Source organism: Lampetra fluviatilis, chromosome 20 (genome assembly GCF_964198595.1).
Source record: "Lampetra fluviatilis chromosome 20, kcLamFluv1.1, whole genome shotgun sequence".
Classification (NCBI taxonomy): domain Eukaryota; kingdom Metazoa; phylum Chordata; class Hyperoartia; order Petromyzontiformes; family Petromyzontidae; genus Lampetra; species Lampetra fluviatilis.
This window is the reverse complement of record NC_136294.1, coordinates 9,882,212-9,899,306: the sequence shown is the minus strand read 5'-3', so window position 1 is coordinate 9,899,306 and position 17,095 is coordinate 9,882,212. Positions and strand designations below refer to the sequence as shown.

General features: G+C 51.1%; 1 protein-coding gene across 1 annotated transcript in view; it reads left to right on the top strand.

The window, feature by feature from the left end:
* Positions 1-17,095, top strand: part of LOC144937948 (pre-B-cell leukemia transcription factor 1-like) — a 230,554-nt gene that overhangs the window by 30,747 nt on the left and 182,712 nt on the right.

Sequence of the window (17,095 nt, the reverse complement as noted above, 5' to 3'; positions counted from 1 at the left end):
CAACCTTCTTTTAGCTTGTACCATTCCAGCGATATGCATTATATTTACATTTGCGGTGTGCGCATGTGTTAACGTATGATAGTATAACATTATATATCATTGCTAAATACATTTTCGGGACTGGGCAGCGGTGCGGGAAGAGAGGGCTGAACATTTTACCACTGTCATCATTAAACAAAAACATTGCAATAAAACACGCGTATAATAAAAACATTAGCATATTACTTGTGCGTTTTTAAATATACGGCACCACATTTGTTATTGACAAAAGTCGTTACATTTTCAGCCAGCACACTTTCACTATATTCTGCTATCAATTTGTTTATACAGCTTTAAAAAAATAACATTGCTTAACGTGTATACGAAAACATACACAGAGTGATGGAAAAGTCTGTGGTGTGACAGAGAGCGACGGATGCCCTTGATGAAGCTGTGTCATTTCTCAACATGGTCCCCTTGAAGTGCAACGCACTTGGTCCACCACCATCATCATCATCATCGATGTCCCAAGGCTTTTAATCCCCACCCGGGGAAACTTTTTATCTCACTCGCTCACAGCTCACGTCGCTTCATCTCCGCTTGACTCAGTCACTTTCCTCACAAGTAGTTCCTTAACTGGAGAAATCGGATAGGCGCCGGGAGCCCGGTCCAGTGAGTACGAGTTTTCTCCAGATTTATTAGAAACAATTTTTTTTTATAATTTTTGCACAAGATTTCTCTGCATTTCTTCTCATTTTACACCAGATGTTTCTGGATTTACTCTGATTTTACACCAGATTTCTCTGGATTTACTCTCTGATTTTACACCAGATATTTGCAGATTTTTCTGAATATAGTTTTTTTTCCTCCTCCATATGCACTTTTTTTTTGTAATCCGTTAACATACGGATGTAACAATTTCAAACACCTGTAATATGATAGTTAATCCACGGCACTATTTATCTAAGCAGTCACCCTTTGTCGAAGGTCCCCTCCTTCGATGTCGGGCCACAGGCAGGCTTCATCGCATCCCTTATCCGGCGTTGCATTTGCGTGTAAGCTGCTCGATGTTGCAGTAACAGCTGTAACAGGAACCCTTGCGTTAAATTTAACAACGTAAGCTTTCGCGACCGGTATTATGATTCATAATTGGGTTTTTTTTTTTGGTCAGATCGCGGGAGTCAAATGTGTGTCGTACACCCTGCTCCACCCCAACACAGCCGATTTTAATAAATTGCCCGTGGTTGGGTGGTGGAGGGTGTACGACACACACTGTTTACTCGTGCGATCGGACCCGCAAATCAATTATGAAACCATGCAATACACACAAACACACGCACAGATTTAAACTGCACGCAAAACAATACCTCCGATATGAATATAAACGACTATAACACAATAACAGAGAGATTAACTTGCGGGTATATTTTGCCACCGACACGCAAACACATTCTACGTCAGCCATAAGTTGACCAGCATTGGCCCCGGCGCGCGGGTACGCGGTGGTGCGGGTACGCGATGGCGTGATCGCGCGATGGTATCGCGACACGGCAATGCGATACGCGGCAGGATTTCCTAAGCCGCGTCGTTTGAAACCCACCGCTCATTTGCATTAATTTCGAGGTCCTATCACGGTGCAGAAGGCACGCATTTACTCAAGCATAAATCCACATCTATTAGATGTGGCACCATTATTAAGCTGCACACACTGTCCCCTGTATAGAATTAGCAAACAACATTCTGGTAAATGTCCTATCATGTTTCAAAACCCACACAGTGTCTATGTTATATATTTATATTTCTGCATATAAGCGAGCTGCATCCGTTTGTGTCTGCATAATGTGTTCATGCACATACGAGTGTGTGTGTGTGTAATGTATAACATGCTGTGCGTACACACACACAGCCATTCTCAATCCACTGCTGTATGAAGATCTCCCCAGCACAATAAAATGTATCTGTAATCCCGGGTCGCCCTTGACGCCTTCATTACTCGCGTCTCATTTCGAACCCGTTGTAAAATATAAACCGTTCACGGTCGCCAAAAAAAAAAACCCAGCCTCGACCAAATCCCCCACCGGCGGATGAAGTCTTCACCGCGCCACTTGCCGCCATCCCTTACGCGGCCTCGCCGTGCACGGGCCCCTCCGGCTCGTCACGTAACGTCATCGTCGCCCCATCCATCCGCGGCGGTTTCGCTCGCGCGCGGCTCCCATCCTTCGGCTGCCGTTCCGTCGCCAGTCTCCACCCCATCGGCCACCGCGTCGTCGCCGTCGCCTCCGGCCAGCGACGTGTCCTTCCGAGGCACAAAATGTATTTTCCTCGACGGTCAATACGGACGCCTCTGGTTTGCGCTGTGGGTGAATCGTTACCGCACCGCCCCGTTGTTGTTGTTGTTATATATGTGTTTTGACACCGCCGCGTGAATCTGAAAATATGGTCGCAATTTGTGTTTTATAGATGAGCTCTGTGGCTTGCGTGCGCGTGCCTGCGTGTGTACTATGTGTGCGTGCATGTTGAACTTCTTTCGCACCGTACGTAGTCAACCGTTCTAATCGGAGGTGCTACATGTGCGGGGGTGGGGAGGGTGCCGACGAGCCCGGCAACCTGAGTTTGATTCCCGCTCACGGCGACAAAAATATCTGAACCGGTCCAGGGCCTCCCCTAGGTCAACTCAGCCTTAATTGAGTACCTTGTGTGGTGTGTAAACATCAGCACCTGGAGAGACAAAGGCTACGGGGAATGGCGTTGGCCACCCACCCCCTTGTGTGCCGAGTCAGCCTCAGTAGGTGCTCGCTAACAGCACTTGACCTGACAGTCTGTTTAAGGCTACACAGGGAGCTTTGTCTTTGTGTGTGTGCTTCATGTGTATTATTGGGAGTGTTTCAATATGGGTGTGTCTATATCAATCATACAGAGTCACAGTTAAGCCCTTCTGGCTTAATGCCTCAATATTCACATTCATTTTTAACCCAACAAATTGTAAAGTGTACAAATCTGTCAACGTAAGACCTAAGAAATGTGTAAATTATTTACAGAATTACTGTACTTTCCCACGCTAACGTGCATCACGCTGCTTGCCTCACAGCCGCCCAACTGAGCCAGGCTGTGGTTAGAGCGAATACAAAAACCCGGTCGGGTTTTAACCCGGGCCCATCATCTCTCTGCGGCGATATAAAAATAAAGTACCACCCTGTGGACAGTCACAAATTGCATCGTCCTACGGACGTACAGGCCTTCCTCGTGGGAACGTGTCAATTGTCATCGCTGGCTCGGGGTAGCTGACGGAGATGAGTTTGTCCGCATGTGTTCCACGGGAGCGTTGGGAGACGTCCTCAAAAATGCTCGCCCAGACTCATTACCCTCTTCTGCAAGGGAAGCAACACGTGTGTGCCCGTGCAATTGCTCGGCATAGACACGCGCTCGCTCGCTTTACGGTGAGGTTTTGTAGCAATTTTAAAATCTTTACATCGGAGCTGGAACAAACTACCCCGTAGTTGATGAACCGTATATCGCGGGACGTATTCACAACACTGCGGGGGCATTTTCCTCCGCTGAAGCACCTCGCCGCGTAATTTGTTTACGCGTAAAAACAGTTTTGTGTAATGCACGGGCGCGCGTAAATACATTAGTCCCCGCTCTCATATCGGGGGCAGTAAACATCGCACCGTGACGTGTGGCCGCCGCCGCCGGCCACACGTCACGGTGCGATACAGGAACGAGGACTCCTGGCTGATTAACGATGGCATCGTGGATCGCACGCACACGCGCACGCACGAGCGGCGGCATCGAGTCAAATCAAGCCGCGCCGTAGCCTGTTTCCACTGCAAAGGTTCGTCGCTCGTCTGTCATTGCTCGGGACCTTAAGCTGGCGCTGGACATTCCATATTACCATGGCAGGGGCCCACTGCCTGTTCCCTGGGATTTAACGGCCAGACGACTCTGTAGAAATGTGGCGTGCGCCTTTTTGAATTGTTAGCCGCCAAAGAAATGTACACGACTGCATTTGAACGATGGTTACCATTGCGAGCCGAGCCCATCTCACTGCTGGATTTCGTCCATCTTTGTTATGCAGTCGCATGTTTTATTTTAATGTTTGTGCGTGCATGTGTGTGTGGTTTCATAGTGGATGTGTGTGTGTGTGCGCGTGCGCATGTGTGGTGGTGGCACAGCGGTTAACACGCTCCGCTACGAACCCGTCGACTCGGGTTCGATTCCCACTCAAGGCCAACAGCAGTGACGATTATCTGAACCGGTTCTGGGCCTCCCCTAGGTCGACTCAGCCAGTGTGTAAATTTCGGCACTAGGGAGACAAAGGCTGGCCACCCGCCCCTTCGTGTACCATGCCGACCTTCATAGGGGCTCGTTAACATCACTTGCTCCTACAGATTGTGAAAGCTATACGGGGGATAGTCGGCGCCTAATTTGTGTGAAGATGCACTGGTGTGTCCAAACCGCGTGTGTGTGTACGAGCGTGCACATCAATGCGACGCGACAATCAGAACGAGGCTCCCCTCGCGAAGTGAACAATGTGCCGGCAATTGCCGTTTGCGATTTTATTGTTTGACAAGATGATCGGTGCACCTTATCGTTGCGTACTCGCTGCTTAACAGGACCCTGCGGGGTGGGCTGGTAGGAATAATACTAATACCGGTACAGGGATATCGACCGCACACACACGCACACGCGCACACACGCGCATAAACGTACACACGCACACACACCGCACGCACACACACATACATGCACGCACGCACACGTACACGCAATGAAGTTGTGTTGCTACGCTTCCAGTTCGCCGTGAATAACGATCCGAAGGCCAATAGCGCCCATTCATCACGCCGCTCGAGTGGGCCGGACACGCACACACGCACGCACACACACGCACACAGTCACACATATACACACACGCACGCACACACAGACACGCACACACACGCACACACACGCGCATACACACGCACACACACGCACGCACGCAAACACACACGCACGCAAACACACACGCACACACACACACGCGCAGGGGGAGCGGGCGGCCATCTTGTCGGACGGACGGACGGACAAACGGACGCGGACGGACGGACAAACGGTCGGACGATATAATCTATTGGTGGTCTGGTCCACTTCGTTCCTACCAGTATTATTATTACTATATCGCCAACTATATCGCCTAAGCGTTTGTAAGGAGCGCACATGTTGACGGCGGTCACGTTGCTTTTAGTTACATTTCGCACAGTATTCAAGGGAAAGTGGGATCGTTTAGCAAAAGTTATCTTTCATTACAACACGTTTGGTTTGTGATGCTGCATTGGCAACCGGTGCAAAAGCACAACCGACAACGACAAAAACCTGGCAACCTTTGTCAATAGTAACAATAATTGTAATGTTTCATGCGCGTTCCACTCTCGGAGCCCAGTGTGCGTTAACACCGCCCTACGGAAGATGAATTCTGAACGACAGGAGATGGCCCGGTGCAGATTGGGCCCATTGGAAGTCTCTGTTCTGTGTTTGTAACAGTTATTGTGTCTTTTACAGACACGTTTATATAAAAAAAAACTTGATTCAACGCGTGAATAATAACGTAAATAATGTATTCGAATTATCATGAGCGGCGTTAATCTTGCGCATAAAACATGCACGTCGTTTGATCTGCCATTTATTGTTTGTGCGACGATCACATTTAGCCGAATACCGTAAATAACCGTCGTGTGGACAAGAGTCGTGAATCGATGGGTGTCTCTCTCTCCTCCACTCTACTGTATTCGCAGAGTGCGCGGGCCTCTCTGTTTATAAATAACCCTGTCATGTGTGTATCGGTTGACGGACAAAAAAAAAGCAACCCTTTTGGCCGGTCACCCAAGTAATTACCAGCGGAGTGGCTCGTCTGGTATTTTCGTCCGTCCGGAGCGGTGGAGGGACGCGCCCGCCCGCCCAGCCGCACACCTGGAGACTTTTAGCAACGTTGGCTTTCTCGGCCACGGCTCAAGCAAAAATCCGCGCGCGCGCACGTGTGGGAAAAAAGGAAGTACCGTCAAAATTACCCGCGCGTGTCCGTGCGCTTCAGAAATTGCGTTTGGCGTTTGGATCGGAATGGCAAACCGCAAGCACACGAGCACTCTGACCCTCACGGGTCTCGTCAGAATAGCACAAATGTGTGTATAACGACAGCTGTCATAAATATGCCACGTATTGCCCCGTGGGCAGTTTGGCCCTCACGGTGGTTTGGCCTAACAGGTATTGCAATGCAACTTGACAGAACGCACACTGTACGGTGGGTGTTAATGGAGAATAATAACAATTTGCACTTGTATAACGATAACGTCGGTGTCTCCTTGCTTTAGCGAGCGTCATCTCAATTGGTGGCCCTGAAGCAGTGCTGGAAATTCCACATTTCCATGGCAGGGATTATGACGTCCATAATAGGGCCACTGTTCACTTCCAATAAAGCGGTATCTATTTAATCGACCACAGAGGATGATGGACTGAGTTGACACCCGGCTGCGATTTCAGAATTCGCTGTACATTTGAACGCAATTTACGGACGAACTAATTTCATGGACTGATCCTTGCCATTGGAATGTGGAATTTCTAACCTATACAGAGATCAGGACAACCCAGTGCTCGTTGGAGAATAGGAAACACCCACACCTCTTTTTTTAATAATTATCGCTCTATCATTTGCAGTTTTGAATCTTAAACACGATTCAGGGTTTGTTAGACAGATTTTCTCTCAGAATATTGCAATACCTTTTGCTGAATTATGCAAATATTTCGCTTCCAACTCTAATGCATTTTTTTCCTGCTACATCCCTCTTACCAAATTTGGGCATTGTTCATGAAATGAGATTCCTGGTTCACAATTTATTTTTTGTGTCTTAACTCGGATCAACTGAAACACACTTTTTTGCGTCATGCTGCGTATGCTAATTATATCGAAATTACAAATCAATTAATACAAAACAAACGGCACACAATGAGCAAACGGCGCCATATGGCAAGGGTGGGTTGCGGATGATCAAGCAGTGGATAAAGAATGGCTGATTCACTGGAGAGAGAGCGAGCGAGAGACGCGCGGAGAGAGTTCACTCGATACAGAATTAGAATCTTTATCTCGACTGCAGAAGGAATCTGATAAACTAGGAAGCTCTTTTTTTCACACATGTCCAGAGTGCACGCGCGGATCAATGCGCTCTGAAGTCCACAACCCTCTGCGCAATCGTCTTCTCCGCGTGAAAGGCCTTCCCCTAGGTGGACTGGGCCATAAAACCGCGAGCGTGCATGTGGGCGGTGTGTGTCTGTGTGTGTGTTCGCGGACAGACGCGGAGGCATTCGCTTTAAACGGAAATCGCAGAGCGACAGTCACTTGGCCACTCGCAAGTGAGCTCAGTCTGTGTCATTATATCGACGACGTTATGTCAATATTTTGCTGCGAAACATAAAAGCCATCGGTGGCTGGAGGAGTAACGGGGTGATGACTGATGATGCCGACTTGTGGTCGTGGGGTTAGGGTTATCGTTTGTACGGCAGTGGCTGTGTTGTATTTATAGGGTTGTGCTATTTTGACTGTGGGGACATTTCAGTACGGTACTGTGTGCGTACTGTAGAATACCCCTTAGAACGCGGGCGCTGTTTGCGCTCCATGTGCTACGCTAGTGCTGCGCGCTTAAAATATTCTGTGTGTGTGTATATACCACGGTTACGTTACAGTGGGGGAAATTCCACATTCCTATGACGGGTAACATGATATCCATGGGAGCAACCACCACTGATCGATCTTCCACCAAGTGGTGTAGCCTCAACAGTCAGTAGCTGTTTTATCGACCCCAGAGGCATGATGATGGTGATGACAGTGAAGATGATGCGAGTGATGATAATGGTGGTGGTGGTGATGTTTACGATTGAAGAAATAATGGCGGTGATAGTGGCACTGATGATGATGATGACTTTGGAGGACATGACGATTAAATTGATGACGATAAACGTGATGATGATGATTAAAGTGATTGTGACCAAGGAGGAGATGGTGGTGATGATGATGAAGATGGTAAAGAGGACGGTGGCGACGGCGATTTCAAACGTTCACGACGTTGCGGTGGCGACGATCTTTTGCCGTCCGAGTCAATCCCGGCCGGGGTTTTGACCCTTGGCGACCCCCGTGACCCGAATCCGCGCGCAGCCACTGCTGCTCCTCCTCCTGCCCCCTCTCCTCCTGCCCCCTAGCCGGAGTGGGGGGGGGGCAGCCTGGTCTCTCCCATGATCCACGAGGCTGGGGGGGGTGGTGGTGGGGGGGGGCGAGGGAAATGTGATAATTGCAGAAACCGTTTGCGGCCCCTAAAGTCTGGCCTCTCCCTCCCCTCTCAGGGCAGCCCCTCATTAAAGTGCCCCCCTGCAGGGGCCCCGGGCTACACCACGGCGAGGGAAAGAGAGAGAGAGAGCGAGCGAGCCTCCTCGTGTCCTCTCCAACGTTGCAGCCAAACTCCTGTGCTAAATTTAAAGCTGCTTATGTAGCCGCTCGAGAATTTGACCTGTAGCTGCCCCCTCCCAGCCACCCGCCCACCCTTTCCTCCCGCCACTACCCCCCCCGCACCCCCCTAACAGACCCAGCACCAGATTTGGCAGCGGCCAACTTCGTTGTTGTTGGGAAGAGAGAGTGGAAGAGAGAGGCGAGGGAGAGGGTGGGTGGAGGGAGTCTCAGCTCCCCCCCTGTCTCTCTGTGACCACGACGACATGTTTACGGGTTGTACCCTAGCTCTGTATATTTGGAGTGTCTGTCTGTGTCTCTCTCTCTCTAACCCGTGGTCGTGTGGATTTTACTCCGGGTCCTCTGGTTGTGTTTTTTCACTCTCCACGTTTAGAATCAACGTCGCGCGTTTAGGGTAATCAACTGCTGCTATAGCAAAAAAAAAGTCCACGTGATGATGATGATGAGCCACTTCGTTGGGCGGGTCGCTTCTGAAAAAGAGCTCTACAGCTCAGTGGGCCTTACCTGGTAAAAAAAATAAAAATGTTGTTTAGTTGTAATTGTTGTTGGGCACGATGTTCAACATTTCGTTCTGTGCCCTCCTGGGAGCTTCTTCAGCAACTTGAGAACTCTTGTTGTTCGCAAGGCATTGAAGATTTCACAAGGAAATCTATAATCGTCCAGTAAACGAAACTCTAAACTGTCGTATTTTACAAGTACGATCTAGTGACACGTGATAGCGCATCAAAGTGGTTTGTATCATCACCATCATTGCACGTGGGAATGTTAGTCACTGCCATATGATCTCAACTCGTGTTTCTCAACGTGGAGGGCAAAACCGGAGGAACCCGGAGAACAATCCATGCGACCACGGAGAGAGCGAGAGAGAGCACGCGAACTCCAAATATATAACAAGTCAAAAAGTGATTATCTCCGTGTTTTACTTCCATTGGGTGGGATTCATACTATACTGGCAGCCCTAAGGCATTGGTGGAAATTCCATAGTATCATGGCAGGGTCCAGTTTATCTACAAGACAACCACTGTTAGGTTCGGACAAATACATGGTAGCGAATGTGAATAACCCTAATGGGATCATTCATGACGCCCTGCATTGAGGGCTTTCGATTTTTTTTTTAAATAATTAACTTAACATCGCAATAAAATAAAATGACAACATGATAGTTGGTGCAATTGGGGTAATATGAAACAAATAATCGTACTCGCACGATTCAAATCGTGTGTATCGTGAGCATTAGAGAGAGCAATCGATGAAATGATGCATCATTACAGCCTTACTATAAAAAAGACAAAGATCCCCCGTGTAGCCTTCAGCATACGATTGGGACAAGTCCTGTCATTGACCAATCATGACCTAATACACACACGCACACACGTACTATATAATTGGCTGCATTAACGATTCTGGAAAACCCTTGGCTGTGAGAGACTGAGTTTCTAGCCGTGGCAATGGAGACCCAACGGGGAGGCCGAGAATGGCCACTCTATCCAATCAGAAATGAGCCGTTTTTTTTACGTTTCAATGTCCCTGCAGATCTCCGCGAGGTGAAGTGTGTCCGGCACTCACAGTGCTTGAAGTGTCTGTCCAAAGTGCGATGTCTTTACACGTTTCAAGCGTAATAGTGAAATAAATACAGCATGATATATTTCCCCCACCTGCCATCTCAAGTTGTTTCTGCATTTTATAAATCCCGCAGGGTGCAGCGTCCACACCGTTGCTGCTGCTGCTGCCGCCGCCGCCTCTGCCTTTTTTTCTGTCTTCCTCTCCCACCCGACAGACAGGGGGGAGACGAATGTTTAAAGAAAAAACTAAAATCCTTTAAGCGTCCTTTAACCTTACCACGATTTGCAAAATTGTCTTTGAAAAAAAAACAGTTCCTGGTAGTTTCTCCCAGAGCCGTTCTTCTGTTCGGCTGGAATAGAATCTCAAGACGCTGATTCTGCAAACAAAGTCTTTGTTTTTCCTCTCTCGAGTTGGGAGAGCGACGAGGCTGACCGTTGTCAAATCTGCTGTTTTTGGCTCTTCACGCATCGAATCTCAAAATCACTGGGCCCCGAAACCCGCCCTCCTGTAATCAAGTCCTCGAAGCCGATTATATTTTGAAACCAGTTCACCCGAGAACTGAACCTCTCACCACCAATTCCTAAAACCCATTCTCCGTTCTCAGTTTTATTTTTAGACATAAGTTACTTACAACTCATTCTAAAACACATAGTCTCAGCCTCCTGCAACCAAGTGAAAGTGTTAAAGGTAAAGGTGCAGCCCTGCAGAATTTCTCACTCACTCCACTTCTGGCAGAAGGTCCTCCGCTAGAGAGACCTCTAGACAGCCAACTCTACGTTGTCCGTACAGATTGGGAGATGTGTGAGTATCCACACTTTGCCCAACCATATATATCAAACCAAACATCTTAAATCCAAAGCATCCCGAAGAAGCATCTTTGTGTTAGTCGGGATGAATAAGCTCAGACTCCTGCCGGCTCTTTCTCTCTCTCTCTCTCTTGCTCACAAACTCGCTCGCTGACTCACTCGCCCTCTCGCTCACTCACTTACTGCCTCACTCACTGGCTCTCTCGCTCACTCACTTACTCACTGGCTCATTCACTCTCTGGCTCACTCACTGGCTCTCTCGCTCATTCACTCGCTCTCTCACTCACTTACTCACTGGCTCATTCACTCTCTCGCTCATTCACTCACTGGCTCACTCACTGACTCTCTCGCTCTCGTGAACGAGCTAATGTCTGCGACTTGAGGCTCCTTTGGCTCTGCAGCGGATGCGTTGACCCATGCCCTCTTGGGATAAAGCAAGAGGGGGGGGGGTGGTGGGAGGCGGTGATGGGGCCTGCTGGGATAGAAGGGCGGGGGGTGGATGTGCTGGCCGTGCGGATGGGGTGGGGGTGGTGGGAGTGGTGGGGGAGGGGATGGTGCATGGGTGAGTAGCGGTGGGGGAGGGTTTGTGGAGGTGCTTTGGGGTCAAAAGTTGCCACTTGTGCGGCGGGACACGTGTGTGGTGTGCGCGCGCTATGTGCTCGCCGCGTTTGCGAGTGTGCGGTGTTTATTCTCCCTCCTCCTCCTCCTCTGCCTCGTGTTTGTTTTGTTTGGCCAGAACTAATCCAAAGTGGATTAGTGGGGGGCTTTGGAGCATCATAATATTTGCCAAGACCGCCCAGGGAATGCGTGCGGTTCCTCTCTCTCTCTCTCTCCCCGTGTCTCCCTGTCGCTTCTCTAAACAAGATGCAGCAGCCTGAACATTTCGTGTGTTGCACGCAATGAGACCGTGTGATCTTCTCTCGCTGTAAATCACCGTGTGTGCGCGCGCGTGCGTGCGTGTGTGTGGTCGCCTTTGCCTTAAATGGGCACCAACGCGCGGTGTGCAAACATCACCACTGGGGAGACAAAGGTGGCCGGGTGCCGTTGCTCTCCTTGCTATTGTTACGTGTGCCATGCCGGCTGGAGTAGGTGGTGCTCGCTAACAGTACTTCGCTCCAACAGCCTGTTAAGTTTATACGGTGGGGGTGGGGGGTGATCGGTGTCTTTGGAATGCAGAGCTCTTAAGAGGGAAAGGGATGAGTTTAAATCCCAGTGATTTAATCGACGATCATCATCATCATCCATCGTTGTCATCGTCATCATCACGACATTTCGGTCATTGGCGTCTCATTCATTGATCTCAACCATCCGTCACCCAATATCAGCGTTGTGAAATCGTCGCATGTTCATCGGCGAAATCCGCATCGGCAGCGTCGTCGCTTTCCAACTTCCTGACCCTCTGGGAGAGCGACACCTGGGCGCACCAGTCAACAGCGCTTGTGCCCGGTCGCTGCCATGGGAATGTAGAATTTCCAACCAGTTTATCTGCTGCCACTCCCTTCACACGCGGTGATGTCCGTGTGAGCGCGGTGCGTGGGATCACTCCCCCCGCCTCCTGCTCCCTCCCCGCCCCCTCCCCGAGGGCTGTCCCAGCCGTCTCGTTCTGTCTGCCTCGTGGTGCTCACGCCCCCCCCCCGTCGCCCCCCCCCCCCCGTTGCCCCCCCCTCCCCGTTGCCCCCCCCCCATCGTCCGCGACTTCCCCGGCCCTTACCAAACCAGTTCTGCATGGGCGTCTTCCCGCTCCCTGCTACCGCTACGGCGAGGATGTCCTCGTTTGTGATTTGCTGGACTAATTTGTGTTTCACTTCCATTTCATCACTTACCTTGTGTTCCTTGTGTGTGTGTTACGTAGACTTCTGTGTGTGTTACGTAGACTTGTGTGTGTGTCTTACGTAGAGGCCCGGTCCCGGCCATACAAAGGTGGAAACGGCCACCGCTGCTATAAGACGAGCATCAGACCAACTCCGCTCACGACTCTGTCCGTTCACGATGAGCCATCGATGCCGTTGCAAAGCTTTGCCACGACACGTTTCGTCATCACGACAAACAAAACAAAAAACAACCGCGGCAGTTTTCTCTTAAAAGTCCGGGATTTGTCGCCTTACTCAGACGCATGGCCTGCAACCCCCCCCCCCCCCCCCGAAGGTGGGATTGAGCTCGTGGTATACGAAATTTCGCATCCACGTGGTTGGTAGGTAGGTAGGGGTCCCCCCGTGTCTCTTTCTCGAAACAGCCACTTGTTGAACTCTCCACACAGAGCGGTACTCGCTTTGTTGACCTCAAAGTGATGATGGGCTGGAGCCTGACCTCTGGGTCCCGGGTGTAAATTTTGAACAAATTGCGAGTCCCAGGGTTTGGCGTGGGACATTACTCGCCGTCGACGTTAGCCATGGCCAGGAATTGAACTCTGCACGCTTGGGTCAATGCTTTACTCAATGCAACTTCACTCAACACATCTACCCCCCCCCCCACCTCTTGCCAGCTACGCTCCCAGGCATTATAACTAAGGAACAGTTGTTGTTGGTCTTGCCTCTCCTGCCCCAGGTTTCTGAACCTCTTCCTTGACGTTCGTAAACTGAGCCGCCACCACGACGGAGCAAAGCGTTCAACGAAAATCGTCGTTGTGGTGTGAATCTGTGAATGTGTGTGGGCCTCCACCCCGCCTCCTCCTCCTCGTTGACTGCGTTCACGTTTAATGAGTGCCCAACTGCGCACGACAACTAAACACGAGGAGCGGGGAAGGAGTGGGACAGAAAAACGCCTCTTTTATTTTGAACGTCTCCGAAATAAAACCACGCTGCCCATCTCCCCCCCCGGCCCCCCCCCCCCCCCTCTAGGTCTGGACTTTTTTTTGCTTCACCAGCGAAGACTTTGTCCTGCGTGGTTGGCACCGCGCGGGGTAGGGGGGGCACGCTGTCTGGACGTTGGCAGGGCTGGCCATGTGGTAGCGGAGAACAGCGGCGACACTGAGAAAGGGAATGCTGGCGATGAGCCCGCCTGTGTGTGTGTGTGTTCATGTGTGTGCGTGTGTGTGTGTGTGTGTTCACGTGTGTGTATATCTGTGCTCGCGTGTGTTTGTGTGGCGTGGGAATTGGCCTCGCCTCGGTCGACTCGGCCTCAAATGAGTACCTGGTGCGGTGTGTAAACATCGTCATTGGGGAGACAATGGCGGCCGAGCCGTGGTGCTGGCCACCCACCCCCTCGTGTGCCTTGCCGACCTCCATAGGTGCTCGCTAACAGCACTTGCGTCAAGAGCATTTTAAGGCTATACGGGGGATCTTTGTCTTTTTTACGTGTTCGTATGTGTGTGTGTCCGCGCTTGTGTGGGCGTGTGTGCTTGCGTGCTCGTGTCTGTCCGTGTGTGTGGTGTGTGTGTGTGCGCCAGTTCTCATCGTGTAAACTGTGCCTGTTGCTAAGCCACCAGGCAACACGATGAGCCTTTTGTTGCGCCCACCGCATCGGCTCCGAGACTCGCTTACCCCCACCCCTGCCCCCATCCACAGCCCTAACGAGCACCGGCTGCGTTCATGCGCCCCCGAAGCCCACGCGCACAGCATTACCTGTGCCGGCAGCGGCGCGCTGCATCTGAGACGAACAAACGACTTGAGATCGGGCAAGCGCTGTCTGACAAGTTGTGCCGATGAAGGCCTCGGAGGGCACAAGGCGGTGTGGGGTGGCCAGCACCGCGCCCGGCCGCCCCTGTCGATGTTTACACACCGCAGGCCAGGTCTCCCTTGGAGAGGCCCAGGACCGGTTCAAATATTCACCACCGTCATTGGATTTGTAGCGCAGTGCAGTGCTAACCACTGCGCTACCGTTCCCCATTTGAGACGGACGCGGCGCTGATAGCAACTGTGCCGACCGAAGGTGCTTTTGGCAAAGGGGCTCTTGCTAACAACCGTACGAAGCTACGCTGAGCATCGTTGTTGGCGTCCGTTTGGCGTCGAAATGGAACCGCCGTTGCTCCAAGCGCCGAATTACAATTCTAAGAGGCTTGTGTGCTCGTGTCCCGGTCTGCGCTGCCATCTCGACCTGGTTTGGGCTTCACCTAGGTTAGCTCGGTAAAAAAAAATACCTGCCGCGATTTTTCCAAAGACGCACGTCCCGACCACACCACCACCGCACACGCCCGTGTGTGTGTCCACGCTGTGCGAATGGGTAACAGATCCTGGCGGCTAATTGGGGCGCTTTGGCCAGTCGGCGTTACGTGGCTAAATAAGGGGCCCTCGCTGTCTCAGCGGTTCATACGCTTGAAAATTCATCCGTCCCAAAAAAAAATAACTTGACGACACATTGAAGCAAAGCCTCCCCCCCGCCCCCCCACTTTAACAATCGCACAGGTGTTTTACTTCTTCCCTCCGTCCGATAAACAAGACCGATATTTCCACATCATTGCGGGCTCGCCTCCAAGACAAGCCGCAACCAACCCTCTCCCGTTCGTGCCGAGTAATTTATTTCTCATTCTCGCCGGCTCCCCCGGGGACGCGGGCGAGCAGGCTTTTTTTGAGCGATCAATTGTCCTCGCTCGACTTGCCAGACTCTTACCGGGACCCATTGCGAACTCTCAGCATTGATTTTGCGGTAGGGCCAGGTACCATTTGAGGCCAGCTTAAAAAAAAACACATAGCACCCACCTAATGGACGAGGCGTTTAAAAGCCTCGTATTTATTTTTTTAAGGCGTTTGTCAATGGTGGTCACGCTATTGATAGACTACGGCCTGGTTCACAGGACTGTAGCATTTTCCACCACTGCCCAAACAAACAGATACAGGCGCCTCTCATTGCCCCTTTGAGCATGGGGGCACCAAGGTGGTGAGACGTTAACTACCTCGCCTGGTATATGGGAGGTTCGATCCCGAACCTGGCGCCTCTGTAGCTGTATGTTTGGAGTTTTCGTGTCTCTCTCTCCCCGTGATCGCGTGTATTTTTCTCCGGGTCCTCCGGTTTTTCCCTCCGCATTTATAAACGTGCGTTTACAGTATTTGGCTGCTATACATTTCCACGTGATGAGCAAATTCGTTGAGCTATCATTTGTGGCCGGCTCGCTTCTGAAAAAGAGCTACGTAGCTCAGTGGGCCTTACCTGTTAAAATAAACAAAATAGTAGTTAAAAAAATAGTAGTAGTTAGTAGTAATGACTCGCAAAGGCTGCGGCGGTGGCGGCAGCGAGCCCGATATTTTATTCTCGAGTTTTTTTCTCGATATCCTGCGCCCTTTAATACGTTTAATAAGCCAGCCCTCCATGCATGTTATTAGCGAACGCTGCCCACTCGCTCTGCTCGGCGATGCGTGCGGTGAGACCCCCCCCCTCCCTGCATTACGGCGGCCGAATATTCATGAACCACGCGCGCGAAATCCTTGTCGTGGCGCAACCAAGAGTGGAACAAACTATTAGGTTCTGCATTAGTCGCTTGGGCGAGACAAGCTGCTGGGGCCGCGTGTGTCGGAAAGCGCTCCCGCGGAAGAAATCATGCAAACGATGGCAATTGTTTATTTAAAGCAATTGTTTCAAAGCCGTCGGAATGGCCTCTCCGATAACGGTCTTAGCGAGTCCCAGCTTTCATTAGCTCTCAATCTGGAGGGCGTTGTGTAAAAGGCGTGTTGGCGTGTGAAGTTGGTTTTATGGTGGGATTAAATATATCCATATGTATATAGATGGCCTAATTGGTAGGTTTTGTTGAATTCTGCGTTTGGTTCTTGGCGAGAGGGGGAGAGAGGACCGTGACTGGCTTCTGTCGGAGATGTGGGGGGGGGGCCACCGCTGTGACGCTCGTTTTGCACCAAGGGTCACGTGCGTGTGCGGTGCGTGTGCGGTGCGTGTGCGGTGCGTGTGCACCTCCACCTCAACGTAGTGTAGCGGGAGCGGTCGGTGCGCTGCGCTGCGCTACGAACCTGGCGTGCCGGGTTCGATTCGCGCTCACGGCGAACACCGGTGACGATTATCTCAACCGGTCCTGGGCCTCAAATGAGTACCCGGTGCGATGTGTAAACATCACCACTGGGGAGACAAACCCGGCCGGGCGTTGTGTTGGCCACCCACCCCTCCGTGTGCCGTGCCGGCCTTCATAGGTGCTGCTCGCTAACAGCACTTGTCCCTACAGTCTGTTAAGGCTACACGGGGGGGGTCTTTGTCTTTGCACCTTCACCTCAACGTTGCACTGTCGCAAAAACCCGCTCGCGCCCGAGGCTCTAATTGGCGTCCATTGAGGCACATTCACCGCAGGTTCTCGTTGACAACAACGACGACAACAAAAATGGAAGCG